The sequence below is a fragment of the Lynx canadensis genome, chromosome D2 (assembly GCF_007474595.2).
Source record: "Lynx canadensis isolate LIC74 chromosome D2, mLynCan4.pri.v2, whole genome shotgun sequence".
NCBI lineage: Eukaryota > Metazoa > Chordata > Mammalia > Carnivora > Felidae > Lynx > Lynx canadensis.
Window position 1 is genome coordinate 14,943,665 of NC_044313.2, and position 12,522 is coordinate 14,956,186.

Consider the following 12,522-nt stretch of genomic DNA (forward strand, 5'->3'; position numbering starts at 1 on the left):
CAGCAAGGACCCAGACACCACTGCGAGCCCCCTCTGTCGTACATGTTCTTGAGTGGCAGCAGAGTAGGATACCACGAACATCACTGTGAAGTCAGGGGACTGGATGGGTCCAAGGACTTCCTTGCCGGAAACGTGCATCTGGTCTGGCTGGTTAAGGATCTTTGAAGGAGTGGACACACTTCTACCAGAGTGAGAACCTCACCAGTACTGGCAGGTATGGTTTGTACTGACCATTGGGTGTGGCTTCTATGATGCCAATAACACTAATCAAGGAACGGGCTCTAAATTTCATATCAGGGAGGTCAGGAGAATGGGCAGTGTCCAAGACCAGGTGGGATTAACCTGCCCAGAAATCTCTGGGCAACCGAACAGATTTCATTTTAAATTTAGTTTTTTAACCCTTTATGTTATAATACAATTTTGTATTTTAACCCTGCCTACTTCCAAGACTGGGAGCACCTTAAATTTAAGAGCTATGTTTTTATGCATCTTTATATCCCAATGTGTCGTCTAAAATAGGTAATCAATAAATAGGACTTGAATGAGGATTAAAGGATGTCTCGCGGTGCTGTGTGCTGCTAAGGAAGTGAATTCTGATCAGAAGTCTCGGTGTTGTTTTACCTTAAAGGCAGTCAGAAGTATAGGCTGGCCTCTTTAGGTTTCTCCAATCCTTACGCTTAGTCGCAAAGAAGACAGTGAGTGGAGCATGGGTAAAATGCAGGGCAGGGAGGGACCACCGTGGCACCAGTGTAACTATAAATAATCTCTTGTCCGAGAAGGTGACCCAGCGGAGAGTGTCCCGCATGGTGCCACCTTGCTCCCCTTAAGGCCTGACGTGCTTATGCCCAAACAGTGAGAGCCACACCAGTGAGCCTCTTGCTCAGTACCTTGGTCAACACTGTCTATAAACGGGCTTTAATATCTGTGGTTGTGGGTACAGTATTGATGAAAAATTGAAACAGCTACCACACTTGCTTGGCAGCAAAGCATCAGCAATTCCTTTCTCCCTGAATGTCTTTGGAGACACTGAGTATTTTTAAATCAACTCTGGAAGTCCTATCCAAAGCTTCTTTCAGGTCTTGAATGAACCACTTCCCAAAAGGAAAAATCAGTTTACCTTTCATGTTCTGATCTCTCTCTCTCTGGAGATCCGTGCAAAGTCAGAGTCAACACAAACACACAAATCTTTTTTTTTTTTTTTTTTTTTGAGCTCAGATACCTATTTATAAGAAACTAGATTATAATTGTCAATCAAGGTTATAGAGTGTTGGGTGGTGTTGTGAATCACGCTGCTTTCCGTAGCATTTATATAAGAATACATGAGAGTACAGTAGATAGACTCAAATTTAAAATATCACATAACACATATATACCACAATGAGTATTAAAAGACAAGCTATCAACTAAAAACATATGAAGTTTAGTATTGTCCAAGGTGATGTTTCTACTCCTCTAAGTTCACAGCATCAATTTCATGCCTTCTATACAAAACTCTCAGATCATTACAAAAATGGGAGGGAAAAAACTAGATAAAATTATGCAAATCTCCACTTCTAGCCATTTAGATAAAACGGAAGAGAAAAAATGCTATATAGAATCATGATTTTTCCATTAATATTATTATAAATTGCTCAGACCTTACCAAAAGTTATTACAGATAACTTAATGGCCAAAGGCATTTTAACAAAAACAGATGTGTCGCAGCCAAATTGATCCTTGATAAATCTCTTTTGCTGAAGGAAAAGGCAATGTAGTTGGACAGTGTACTTCCCAAAACAGACTCCAAACCACTCCTCTGGTGTTTGCCAAGTGATCCAAGACCCCAGATAGTGCACATTCTCTCCAGCAATTCAAAACAGGGACTTTGGGGAAGTAGTTTGTTTAAATGACCTCCTTTAATCTATCAGAAGTTAGTATAAAAGAAATCTTCATTCTCTGAAGCAATTTTGAGAATCTGACTGAGCATGTGCCATAAATGCTGACCCTTCTGAGTGAAAAAAGTGTCATTTTGTCCTACTTTGCCTTTGGAAACAATCAAAGTGTCCTCTGAGCTACTGTAAATTGAGAAGTGTCACAAAGAGTCAGCACTAGTGGGAACCTTTCAAACTCTACAGGCAGGTAAATCATAGAGGGAGCTGACTTGAGAATGATCTGGAACTTTCTGATGATGTATCCAGGGGGATAAACATTTCCCTGCATTCATTCCGAGGCATATGCAGACACGGAGAGAATTCCCATATATTGTTCCACAATCCCAGACTACAGTTTCCTAAATGACTTGCCAAGTGTATTTGTAGAAGGGATATCTGCTAACCACAGGTTCTTCACAGGGTGGCAGTGAAATGGGTTAAGAGATGGATGGAGACAGAAATTCTTATTCATACATGTCATTGAAGAAGGCCCACTAGCAACAGAATCGGAATGTCATTTGTGAGAAGAGATGGAAGGCTTTGCCTTCTTTATTAGGCATATTCACTTTGGATTATATCTCCCTACTTTCAGTAAGTGCCTTAGCTGGCAGGAAGATGAAGAAACTTGCTTTCAGGTCAATAAAGGAAATCTCTTATGATCAATGGTTGATTAGAGCAGGATCTTCTGAGCAGCAGACTCTGGGCTACATTCTGTAAAGGATTTTCAAATTAGTCTTACTCTGAGGTCTGGGCAAGGGGCCAGTTCACCATCCAGCTGCCGCTGACTTTCAGCCCAGTGGTTGATGAGTTCCCATAATTAGAGGGAGAAAAAGATTTTTAATAAAGAAAAGAAACTTACATTTTAGGGGAATTAAATCTAAGAAAGTATTAAAGTATAGCAGAAGTATGGTACTATGAGGTTTTAAAAAGTATATCTACTTCAAGACACATAGATGAATGGAACAGGATAGAGAGCCCAGAAATAAACCCATGCATATATGGCCAATTAATCTATGACAAAGGAGGCAAGAATATACAATGGGAAAAGACAGTCTCTTTAATTAATGGTGCTGGGAAAACTGGATAGCTACATGCGAAAAATGAAAGTGGACCACTTTCTTACATCATACAAAAAAATAAACTAAAAATGGATTAGACATCTAAATGTTGAGACTTGAAACCATAAAAATCCTAAAAGAAAATGTGGGCAGTAATCTCTTGGTCATTGGCCTTAGTAACATATCTATGGCTATGTTTCCTCAGGTAAGGGGAACAAAAGAAAAAAAATATTGGGACTACACCAAAATGAAAAGGTTTTGCCCAGCAAAGGAAACCATCAACAAAACAAAAAGGTAACCTACTGAATGAGAGATGTTTGCAAATGTTATATCTGATATGGGGTAATACCCAAAATACATAAAGAACTCACACAATTCAACACCAAACAAACAAACAAAAACCAACCAAACAAACAAAATCAAATGAAACAAAACAAAACAAAACAACAAAAACAATCTGAATAAAAATGGGCAAAGGACACGAACAGGCGTTTTTCCAAAGAAGATGGCCAACAGACACATGAAAAGACCCTCAATATCACTCATCATCAGGGAAATGCAAATCAAAACCACAATGAGATATCACCTCACACCAATCAGAGCGCTAATATCAAAAGGACAAGAAACAACAAATGTTGGTGAGGATGTGGAGAAAAGGAGATCCTTGTGCACTATTGGTAGGAATGTAAGTTGGTGCAGCTAGTATGGAAAACAGTACGGAGGTTCCTCAAAAAATTAAAAATAGAAATATCATATGCTCCAGCAATCACAATTCTGGGATTATTTACCCAAAGGAAAGTAAAACACTAATCTAAAAATATATATGCACCCCTATGTTTATTGCAGTGTTATTTACAATACTCAAGATATGGAAACAATGTAAGTATTCATTGATAAATAAATGGATAAAGATGATATGAATATATATACTGGACTATTGGAATATAGTGGAAAATTACTGAGCCATAGAAAAAGAATGAGATCTTGCCACTTGTGACAACATGGATGGACCTAGACAGTGGTAATACATTAAGTGAAATAAGTCAGACAGAGAAAGAAAAATACCATATGGTTTCACTTCATGTGGAATCTAAAAAACCAAAACAAACAAACAAACAAACAAACAATACCAGAAACAGACTCATAAAGACAGAGAACAAACCGGTGGTTTCCAGAGGGGGAGGGAATGGTGGGGAGAGGTGAAATAGATGAAGGGGATTAAGAGGTACAATTTTCCAGTTATAAGATAACTGGAAGACACAAGGATGAAAAATACAGTATAGAGAATGTAATAAATATTACTGTAACAATGTTGTACGGTGACAAATGGTAACCACACCTATTGTGGTGAGCACTAATATCTAGAATCATCAAATCACTATGTTGTACACGTGAAACTAATACAACATTGTATGCCAACAATATTTTAATAATAAAAATTTTAAAGATATTCACACACACGTGCAGAATATATATATATATATATATACATATATATATATATATATATATGTACACACACACACACATGCATAATCAGATTTGGTTTTATATTCCTTACTCTGAACCCCCACTTATTAAAGTTGGAGAACGCAGGTTATAATTTTCATTTACAATGGTATTCATGACTTGTCCATAAACAATGTAAAGGAGATTTTGAAAGGCCAACTATAAATGACTTATTTATAACTGATTAAGTACATTAAATCCCCCCTGCTTTTACAATTTTTATTATTTTTTTGTAGAAGACTATCTTTTAAAAATGTTTATTTATTTATTTTGAGAGAGAGCAAGAGAGCACACACAAGTGGGGGAGGGGCCTAGAGAGAGAGGGACAGAGAGAATCCCAAGCTGACTCAGCACAGAGCCAGATTCAGGGCTCCAGAGTAGTTCTAAGAACTAATCTGGGATGAAGTAGATTATTTAGTTATTTTAACTACTTTGGGAAAAGACTGGTTTAGAAGAAGGAAATGGCACAGGATGCCACCTGAAGTTATTTATTTATTTATTTATTTATTTAGAGAGCATGCGCGGGAATAAGGGAAGACGCAGAGGGAGAGAGAGGGAGAATCTGGTTTTTTAAAGCTTATTTATTTATTTTGAGAGAGAGAGAGAGAGGGAGAGAACAAGCTGGAAAGAGGCAGAGAGACAGAAGGGAGAAGGGGACAGAGGATCTGAAGCAAGCTCTGTGCTGACAACAGAGAGCCCAAGACGGGGCTTGAACTCACAAGCTGTGAGATCGTGACCTGAGTCGAAATTGGATGCTAACCTGACTGAGCCACTCAGGAACCCTGAGAGAGAGAGAACCTTAAATGGGCTGCATATTCAGTGCAGAGGCTGAGTAGGGCTTGATCCCACGATCCTGAGATCATGACCGGAGCTGAAATCAAGAGTCAGACACTCAACTGACTGAGCCACCCAGGAGCCCTGCATTTGAAGATAATTTTAAAATATGGAGCACTGGTATGAAAGTGTGAAATGGACATAGTTAATTAACCACAGTCACATCCCCTGGACCCAGGTACGTGAGGAGATATTTCCTTAACTTCTGAAAATGACCAATATTTTAATACGAAAGGCTCTATCCCATATTCTATGAAAGGATTTTAGAAAATACCACAAACTTCACAAGATACTCCTTTACAGGTTATTTAACCTTCCTCAAACATTTATATTAGACTGACATTTGAAAAGAGAAAAAAATGTATTTTTATATACAAAAGCAGTCTGTTCAACTTTCCATCTTTAACATATTGACATGCGTTTTGTTCTCGTATTACTCAAAATTAGCTTTGAGATAAAAGTTCATATTAATTATCCCATAATGTAGTCTAATCACTGCTGACATTTTGAAAGATGTGAAGGCAGCCAAGATATACTTAAGAAGTGGGTGAAAATATTACATGTGTTCATCACAGGAAGCCGATGATGCTTCTCCATGAGTTCATTTCCTCTTAAAGTAAAACCCAATCATGATGGCTAGCGCAAGCTGGGTAAAACGACGGATGGTCTGACCTACTCAGGCATGGGCTCCTTCCTACTTGGTACTTCTCTGGTTCCTAGATGAGGAGCCAGAAAGATTTTGGATGTATTTCAGCTTTAATCTCAGTGTTCTATCGATTCTTATCACTTCAGTGTGACATAAAAATAAGACAGAATGTGTCAAAGTTTTACGTTTTAGATTTCCCTTTCTCAATGTAAGTGACTAGCCCTAGAATTAGTGAACATTAAGTCTAATCTGACACTGCCTTTTGAATTTAGTAAATGTCGCAAACTTTAATATAAAAAAAGGTACTTTTACTATTTCACACAAAATTCCTAAATCCCGGTACAAAATATATGTAATCAAACTTAGCATTAACAAAATTTTCCTTTTTAAAAATGTGAGTATGAATTAGCCCCTATAGTATATTTAGTCAATTCAAAAGTTGAAATTTCTCCTTGTTGAAGTGAGTGAAAATCAAACACAAATGAAGTTATGATATAAATGCAAAGGAAAATACTGATTTTGATTCTCTCATGTTATTCTGGTAAGTATTCTACCAAATGGGGTTCCCAGGATAGTTATGTTAAAGAAGAACACAATGATTTAGTAAGTTTGGTGATGCCTTTGCTTCTTAAAATCCTATTGAAGTGAATTTAGACATTGTTTATAATTACGAAAGAATCAAGCTTACAGTCCATATTTCTAAAATCATTCTTAAAATCTGATCCTACCAGTACAGATGCTTTCCACACACACACACAAACACAAACATATCTGTATGAAGTTATAGATTAAGTCCAAAGAACCAACAAATTGCAAAATATTGTCCTAAATTTATACTGGTACTCTGTATTATCCATATGAACAGAAGCAAAATACTCCCTTATTCTAAAAACAAAAAACAAAACAAAACAAAACACACACACAACTGTTTTACTTCTGCTTTTGATGAGAAATTCAAACAAGGAAAAAGGTAAGACAGTGATCATCAGAAACTGAATTTGGGGCCCTTGGTTTGGGATAATTAACTAATCAATATACAATTCTCCTTCTGGAGGACACATAGGACCAGACATTTATTAAAGAACTTTTCAGAGTTTTATACAAGGTAATTAATACAGGCTTCAATATAGAAAATTACTTTTTAATGACTTTCTGTTCAAGTTACATGAATTTTATGTAAGGAAATCTTATGAAGTCTAAGATTTTCTTTCCACCCAAGTTATTAAAATTTGTATTTGAATATAGTCCCTTTCATTAACATTAAATCAGTTAGATTTAATTTATGAAAAAGGACTGCTAAGTTTCACAATAGTTGGTGAAGCTTTAATTTGCATTCATGAAAAAACACAATAAATTAATTTGCTACTTGGAAAGAATTTGACAAATGCATTAATCATGAAGAAACTGAATTCGGTTTTCTTTACTCTTTCTCACAAAGATAGATGTAAGATAAGAGACTACCGATTTAACCTTCTTTCGGCAAAATGAGATGTAATGATAAAACAGGGATAGTCATAGAACCAGAGAATTTCAGACCTGGAAGGAATCTTAGAAATCCCCTGGTTTAACAACTGGGGAAAGAACAATTCAGTATCCCCAACTATCCGTGGGGCGGAGTAGTGAGGAGGGATTATTTTCATTTTTTTCCATTGGAAACCACCAAAAAGTTCGAGTTATTCAAGGACTAATTTTGCTTTACTGTGGCTTCAGTTTCCCCTGAACCATGCCACTTCTTGTCCCTGTGGTTTTGAGACTGTAGTTTGAGCTCAGAGATGATGCTGAATCATAACACGAAACACTTATTACAGAATTTAGATTTTTAAGCAATAGCATGAAAATAGCACTGAAACTATTCCTGACACCTACATGGTGCACTGATTCTTTTGACAAGTCAATGAAATACTGTCAAATACATTTACAAGTTTGTATCAGTGTGAAAAGGTTTGTATAAAGAAGCATTCAACAGCATTATATTGTATTGCAAATATTTCTCTAATTTGGCTATTTGGCTTTTTGGTTGTATGTTTTCTCCTAGCATCAAACTTGCTTTCATATGTAGTTCAAGTTATAGATCATCTTTATGACTCCTATGGTTTTCAAATGTTTATTTATTTATCTTGGGGGGGGAGGGGCAGAAAGACGGGGAGAGAGAGAATCCCAAGCAGGCTCCGCTCTGTCAGTGCAGAGCCCAACATGTGCTCAATCTCACAAACCTGGAGATCATGACTTGAGCTGAAATCAAAAGTTGTACGCTCAACTGACTGAGCCACCCAGGCGCCCCTATGACTCCTGTGTTTATGTGCTGCTTGCAAGAGGCTTCCCTACTTAGACCACAATAAGGTATTTCTATGTTGCCTTCTATTGCTTTTTAATTTAAATTTTGGTATTATTAAGAAAATACAAAAGAAGTTACTGAAGGCAACAGCAATCACAATATTCTTAGTGAATGTTGAAACCCCATTAATCACTTTGAATGAAATGTAATTCTAATTTTTGATCTACTGCATACGTTTTATACATGTGGATATATATATATATATGTGTGTATATATATATATATATATATATATATCTGTGTGTATACAGATACATTAATTGCTGGGTTGCATGAAGATGTGCATATAATAATTTAAATAATTTAAATCATGGGACCACTTCACCATCATTAGAAGGATTTCAATCCTTAAGTAAAGGCTCTGAACAAAAAAGACTCCAAGTGCCTACAGAATGATCTTAACAAAATACTGAATAGCTCTTTGTAATTCACATGTTGCGTTGAATTATGGAAATTATTCACATTCTCCCTTTACTGCGGGGTAAAGAAACACAGATTATCTTAAAGATAGGAAGAAAATAACCCACGTGTCCACTTATTACACACGGCTTGTATTCCTTGTGCTAAAATCTCTAAATTAGTTTTACTCTGTTGAGTCTTTGTGTCTGTAGAAGTAAATCTAATTTCTTCTTCTCTTAACTTACAACTTTTTTTTCTAGATCTTATTCTTCACATGAAAGAGACTGCCTTACTTCTTATTTTCTTATTAATTCTTGAATTTTAAAATCTGTTCTTCATATATTGAAAAAAAAGAAAAAGAATAACATTATATCAAAAGCATACTTTTAAACATCCAAAAAATAAATAAATAAAATCTGTTCTTATACTACCACATATGCCAGTGTGGAGAAGAATATTTTTTGCTAGAGATAATCTTTACAGACTATTAAGAAAGAATATTATCTAGGTTACTTATTTATATATGTAAAGGGGTCATGTTATTTTATCTTAAAGTATACTTAATTTCGATGGGCTATTTACCTTCAGAAAATTTTGATGACGTGAAATTTTAGCTAAATGGTTACAGACAGACAAACCTGATTTTGGTTTATTTAGTAAAACATATAAATCCCAGTTGACACATTATGGTGTTTCTCTAAAAAATAAGGATTAAAATAAAAATATTTTCCCAAAGACAGGCAATGCTAAACTGCTTATGTATATCCACAGACTTTTTCCATTTCAAGTAAATCTTAGTGCCAACACATTGGCGAGCTCGTGAGACTGGGTTCGGAGAAGTTTCAGGCTCTCGTCCAGCACCAACTTGACCTACAGCCCTGCGTAGTGAGTCTGGCTGTAGCTCAGTCCGCTAAGCAAATCTGCACCCCTCTACTCTAGGTGAGTCAAAATCACTGGGGTAGGGAAGCCGTCTAGTGTTTAAGAAATACTTTTCATTCAGAAGTTTGAAACACAAAAAGTTTTGGTTAACCCTGAATTTCGACAATATTCATTTAACCTGTTTTTATTTTGCAATACGTGAAAATACAGAGTTATAGAAAGGTTATTACATTTAGGATAATTCCATTTCAAAATGAGGGGATTCGCCAATATATTATACTGACACCACTTAGGAAATCAGACACTGCATGAGGATTATTCATGTTCTCTTTCTTCTGGTATCGCTACTCGGTACACATAGGTGGCACTTGTCACTTGGGTCTTTTTAACCATAAGGGACAGTGTCGGCTAGGAGGTAAATGAGGGATGTCTTCTCAAACTGCAATTCAGGGAAACCTGGAAACCTGGTGGGAGGCCTGAAAGAACTAAAGATCCTTAACTTAAAACATGTTGTCATTGGAGTCTCTTACCTCATCCTTTAAAAAGAAAAGGTTGCTAGTTTCTAAAGTTTTCTTTTTTATCTTTTAATACATATTAGTTTGCAGATAAACTTTTGAGAAAAAAATACTGCGCAGTTATGATACACACACATCTCCTTTAGGCTGTATGTCATCATTTTTTCTCTTCTTTTTGTCATGTGTTCTTCTTTCTCTGCTTTTTAAAATAACGCCTTTCATTCCTGGCTTCCATTACTTTAAAAAGCAGGTGGTGTGATGGCTGGTATTTGACATTCTTGATTAAATAATTGCATTATCTAAACCATCTTCTAAGTTTTCGGGGACCTCCTTTTGTGAAACCACAAAGATGTCTGCTAAAATTTCTCTAAAGCTATCTTATTGTGTGAGCAACTTCGACAGCCATACCATTATGTGATAGTGTGGAACACAGGGAATTTCAGATAGTTTCAATAACCATTTCTGTGATTGTGCTATTCTTCTCGTTTTCGTTCACAGGCAATTTATCTTTAAATATCCCCTGTATATACATCATTTATAGAAAGAAGTACTGATATTTTGATAACTCTTATCATACTCATTTTTTCTCTTAGAACTTTTTTCGGTTGCAATTTTAGTGACATATTCTATAAAATATTGAGTCTATATGACTTGTTTTTATGATATTGACTAAAAGACTTCTCTCTTTTATTAATGCTTTCTTCTAAGGTTACAAAGGTCATTTTTTAAAAAGCATAATGATTTTTTGAGGAACCTCCACACTGTTTTCCAGAGCGGCTGCACCAGTTTGCATTCCCACCAACAGTGCAAGAGGGTTCCCGTTTCTCCACATCCTCGCCAGCATCTATAGTCTCCTGATTTGTTCATTTTAGCCACTCTGACTGGCATGAGGTGGTATCTCAGTGTGGTTTGGTTTGTATTTCCCTGATGAGGAGTGACGTTGAGCATCTTTTCATGTGCCTATTGGCCATCTGGATGTCTTCTTTAGAGAAGTGTCTTTCATGTCTTCGGCCCATTTCTTCACTGGATTATTTGTTTTTCGGGTGTGGAGTTTGGTGAGTTTTTATAGATTTTGGATACTAGCCCTTTGTCTCATATGTCATTTGCAAATATCTTTTCCCATTCCGTTGCCTTTTAGTTTTGTTGATTGTTTCCTTTGCAGTGCAGAAGCTTTTTATCTTGATGAGGTCCCAATAGTTCATTTTTGCTTTTAATTCCCTTGCCTTTGGAGATATGTCAAGTAAGAAATTACTGCAGCTGAGGTCAGAGAGGTTTTTTTTCCTGCTTTTTCCTCTAGGGTTTTGATGGTTTCCTGTCTCACATTCAGGTCCTTTATCCATTTTGAGTTTATTTTTGTAAATGGTGTAAGAAAGTGGTCTAGTTTCATTCTTCTGCATATTGCTGTCCAGTTCTCCCAGCACCATTTGTTAAAGAGACTGTTTTTTGTTTTTTGTTTTTTTCCATTGGATATTCTTTCCTGCTTGGTCAAAGATTAGTTGGCCATACTTTTGTGGGTCCAATTCTGGAGTCTCTATTCTATTCCACTGGTCTACGTGTTTGTTTTTGTGCCCATACCATGTTGTCTTGATGATTAAAGCTTTGTAGTAGAGGCTGAAGTCTGGGATTGTGATGCCTTCCCCTTCTTCAATATTACTTTGGCTATTCGGTGTCCTCTGTGGTTCCATACAAATTTTAGGATTGCTTGTTCTAGCTTCGAGAAGAATGCTGGTGCAATTTTGATTGGGATTGCATTGAATGTGTAGATAGCTTGGGTACTATTGACATTTTAACAATATTTATTCTTCCAATCCATGAGCATGGAATGTTTTCCCATTTCTTTATATCTTCTTCAATTTCCTTCATAAACTTTCTATAATTTTCAGCATACAGATCTTTTACATCTTTAGTTGGATTTTTTCCTAGATATTTTATGATTCTTGGTGCAATTGTGAATGGGATCAGTTTCTTTATTTGTCTTTCCGTTGCTTCATTATTAGTGTATAAGAATGCAACTGATTTCTGTACATTAATTTTGTATCCTGTGACTTTGCTGAATTCATGTATCAGTTCTGGCAGACTTTTGGTGGAGTCTATCGGGTTTTCCATGTATAATATCATGTCATCTGCAAAAAGTGAAAGTTTGACTTCATCTTTGCCAATTTTGATGCCTTTGATTTCCTTTTGTTTTCTGACTGCTGATGCTAGAACTTCCAACACTATGTTATATAACAGCGGTGAGAGTGAACATCTCTGTCATGTTCCTGATCTCAGGGGGAAAGTTCTCAGTTTTTCCCCGTTGAGGATGGTATTAGCTGTGGGCTTTTCATAAATGGCTTTTATGATGTTTAAGTATGTTCCTTCTATCCCAGCTTTCTCGAGGGTTTTTATTAAGAAAGAATGCTGAATTTTGTCAAATGCTTTTTCTGCATCAATTGAC

The 12,522-nt window shown here is 36.2% G+C and overlaps 1 protein-coding gene across 1 annotated transcript in view; it reads right to left on the reverse strand.

Annotated features, from left to right (window-relative positions):
• Positions 1-12,522, reverse strand: part of ATRNL1 (attractin like 1) — a 789,020-nt gene that overhangs the window by 15,657 nt on the left and 760,841 nt on the right. The gene's annotated exons all lie outside the window — the stretch shown is intronic.